The sequence below is a fragment of the Alligator sinensis genome, unplaced genomic scaffold (assembly GCF_000455745.1).
Source record: "Alligator sinensis unplaced genomic scaffold, ASM45574v1 scaffold851_1, whole genome shotgun sequence".
Taxonomy (NCBI): domain Eukaryota; kingdom Metazoa; phylum Chordata; order Crocodylia; family Alligatoridae; genus Alligator; species Alligator sinensis.
In genome coordinates, this window is record NW_005842410.1 from 268,737 (window position 1) to 272,933 (window position 4,197).

Here is a 4,197-nt window from a genome sequence, read left to right on the forward strand (position 1 = left end):
CCACCGAGTTTTCCCCCCCCCCCCCCCCCTTACTTGCAAGGAAAGCCCGTCCCCCTGGGTAGAAATGCAAGTTCACAGATCACAGAGGAGTCGATAGCTGGAAAGCTCCTCTGGGCAGCCAGGTTTCTTCACTGGTCAGGTATCCTTTCCAATGGCGAAGTGTAGGGGGTGCATGTGCGCCCCCCGGCCAAAAGGCCCCTGTGAGCGGTCGCCCCCCGTCGCTGCCAGCGGTATGTGCAGGTGGTCCACGATCACCACCGCCCCCCACCATCGCTGCCGGCGGTGTCTACAGGTGGTCGCCAACCACTGGGCGCCACTCCTCGCCCCACCGCCGACAGCGCTGCGGCTGCCTGCAGCAAGTCCCCACCTGCCATCGCCACAATGCTCCCACCACCAACAGCACCACCGCCTGTGGGAGCTCGCTGTGCCCCCCGCCTCCGGGGCACGCGGCGTTCCCGATCCTTTTCATCGATCGACTCCTCTGTGATCTATGAAACACGAACTTCCATTTCTACCCAGGAGAACATTGCCAATCTTTTCTGCTGTGCCTGATTCATGAAGGGGGTTTGTGCCTGAACGCTTGCAAGTAAAGAATGGTTTTTTTGCAAAATCTTGCTGGTCTAATAAAAGATACCACCTCTGCTAGGGGTGGCCAACCTGCGGCTCCAGAGCCACATGCAGCTCTTCAGAAGTGAATATGCATCTCCTTGAATCTTCCGTTTGGAAGCTGGGCACGGTGGGCTTGTGCAAAAAGATTCAAGGAGACGCGTATTCACTTCTGAAGAGCTGCATGTGGCTCCGGAGACACAGGTTGGCCACCCCTCTACCGTGAGCCCTGGCTGCAAAATGCAGGATCATTTTTGAGGCAGTGAATTGATGCAGTGCATGCAAAACCCAAATCACTTTTCAGCAGTGTTACCTGACTTTTGGGGTTTGTTTGTTTTTTTAAAAGAAAAATTTTCCTGTTTCATGTCAAATCTGCCAAATCAATTCCAAATCCGTGAGTCAGTCAAGAACCTAATGCGGCTCTGCTACCGGCGCACGTCCTCTGCTCCTGCTTGAGCGGGGCCTGCCCGAGCCATGTCTGAGTGGGTCAGGCTGTCGCCAGGGGAGTTCAGGCTGGGATTTGAGGTTCCCACCCTGGCAGGGCCTAGGTGGGATCAAAGGAAAGCAGAGCTTGGGCTAGGCAAGTCCAGCTCCCAGCTCCAGGCAGCTTCATTCCTCATAATCCTATGACAGCAGCTGCCCCCAGGAAGGTTTCCCTCCCTGCAACAAGCTCTCTTTTGCCCTGCCAGCACCCCAGTTTGTCTTTAACCCACTCCATGCCCTGACTAACCCCCGCATCCCAGTGACACGGCTGCTGGGAGAGAGGAAATGCTGGAGGCTGCAAGGGAGAGAGGAACAGTGGAAGAAACCCTGCTCATACCCCATTTGCTCTCCCTTTCAGCATCTGCTGTCTGGCACCATGACAGGCCTATTTGCTCTGCCAAAAAAACTGGGCTGACACCCACAAGAAAACAATATAAGCTTCCCTTAATCAGGGAGGCTGCTCATGATATAACAACTAAATATGGGGAGGGGAGGAAAAAAATGGAAGGGAGTAAAGTCACAGGTTAATAACAAGGGATCAGGAAGAAGATGCAGAGCAGAGCACAATGGCCGGTGCCCACTGCCCCTGGAATGATTTGAGTGAGCCTGTGGATGCCCGCCAGTGAAACTCTGCTCAGAGATGTGAGCAAAGGAGTGAGAGAAAGGCAGTCTCACATCTGCCTAGGTTCCTGGAACAAGGCCAGAGCCTTGTTCCTGGTCTGCTACATGGCCAACTTGGCTCTGTGTGACAGACAAAACAGGGCAAGATGGACATATGGTCGGACCCAATAAGTGGCAGTTCTTACATTCTGTATCTGAATATATCTTGCCAATTTACAACTCCCTACTATGTGCTGGGTCCTGTATTCTCTTGATAGCAATGCATTGCCATACTTGCTTTCCCTCCACTTTACCTCAGGCTAATATAGGCGATATGACCAGCTGCATGCCTTACATTGCGCCAGTACGCTCTGTGTTCTATGCAGCCACCATGTGTGGGTTCCTGTATCCCCTTTAATCTCAACAAACCTATGTAACTAATTACAATCTTTTAACATTTACTAAAATGCCAGTGGCATGTGCAACAGATCAAGGGTCTCAGTCGGTTGTAAGTCTCGTCACAGGGGCATGAGACCTATTGTATAGGGGAGAAGGGTTCTGACCACCTCACCTCCTAATCCAGCAAGATTTTTTTCCTTAAATCCTTAGCCAACTTGATGCTATCACATATTTCAGCGGTTCTCAACCTTTTAGATTCGAGGCACCCCTCTTTTGACTTCAGGTCCCCTCCATAACTTCTGTCATTGAGCACCACCCCATTTCAAAAATGAATTTATTTATTACAATGCTTACCTTCTTATGGAGGGGTGGGAAGAGGGGACAGGGCAGTGGCCAGGCAGGGATGAGGGTGAGCCTGCACTTATCTCTTCTCACCTGCTTATCCCTTCCCATCTCAAATCACTCTTCAAAAATCTTCAAAATTAACAAGCATGTTAAGGAAGTATGGGTTAGATGAATGGACTGTAAGGTGGATAGAAAGCTGGCTGGGTCATTGGGCTCAACAGGTAGTGATCAATGGCCAGATGTTGAGTTGGCAGCAGGTACCAAGTGGAGTGCCCTAGGGGTCAGTCCTGGGGCCAGTTTTGTTCAATATCTTCATTAATGACCTGGAAGATGGCATAGAGCGCACCCTTAGCAAGTCTGCAGATAACACCAAGCTGGGTGTGGGGGGAGTAGTAGATACGCTGGAAGGTAGGGCTAGGAGTCAGAATGACTTATATGAACTGGAGGTTTGGGCCAAAATAAATCTCATGAGGTTCAATAAGAACAAGTGCAAAGTCCTGCATTTAGGATGGAAGAATCCCCCTGCACTGGTACAGGCTGGGGGCTGACTGGCTAAGCAGCAGTTCTGCAGAAAAGGAGCAGGGGGTTTCAGTGGACAATAAGCGGAATATGACCCAACAGTGTGTCCTTGTTGCCAAGAGGCTAACAGCATGCTGGGCTGCATTAGTAGGGGAACTGCCAGCAGATCGAGGGAAGTAATTATCCCCTCTATTCTGCAGGGGTGGGGCCACGTCTGTGGTACTGTGTCTAGTTTTGGGCCCCCCAATACAGAAAGGATGTGGACAAGTTGGAGAGAGTCCAGCGGAGGGCAACAAAAATAGTTAAGGGGCTGGGGCACCTGACTTATGAGAAGAAGCTGATGGAACTGGGCTTATTTAGTCTGCAGAAGAGACGACTGAAGGGTGATTTGATAGCAGACTTCACCTACCTGAAGGGTGGTTCCAAAGAGGATGGACGTAGACAGTTCTCAGTGGTGGCAGCTGACAGAACAAGGAGGAATGGCCTCAAGTTGCAGCAAGGGAAGTTTATGTTGGATATTAGGAAAAACTTTCTCACTAAGAAGGTGGTGAAGTGCTGGAACGGGTTAAATAGAGATGTTGTGGAGTCTCCATCATTGGAGGTTTTTAAGGCCCAGCTCGACAAAGCCTTGGTTGGGATGATCTAGTTGGGGATGGTCCTGCTTTGAGCAGGGGGGTGGACTAGATGACCTCCTGAGGTCCCTTCCAACCCCCATTTTCTATGATTCTAAAATTCTGTAATCTCAGGGTACCCCGGGATGCCTGGCACTCTGGTTGAGAATCACTGGTGTATTGATTAGTGTAGATTTATGAGGAAACAAAGGGCTTGAGGACTGCTGATAGGATGGGGAAGGGGAAGGGGAACGGGTCCTTCCTTTTACCCCTGCAGATTCCTGAAACAGAAGAGGGTTCAATGTCCTCTTCTGAAAATGTCACTTAGATATAGGATTGCACCTAAGTGCTATCTCCCCAGACAGCATGCAGAGGTATCAGAGCATCTGATTCTGGTCAGAGAAGGATTGACAGCTGTCAGTAACAGCAATATGCTGCTATGTTGGGCAAACTACCTGTTGGCAAGGAAGTACTGAATATTGTATCATTTTACAGGCCCTAATAATTGATTATCCATATAGTTATTATTTATAGTTCCCCAGAATAAACTGAAAATCCCAAGGGGCTGAGTATATAGCAGCTCTTCAAATTCCTAGGCTTATTTAGATATTTGTCTTGAATTCTTTTATTATGA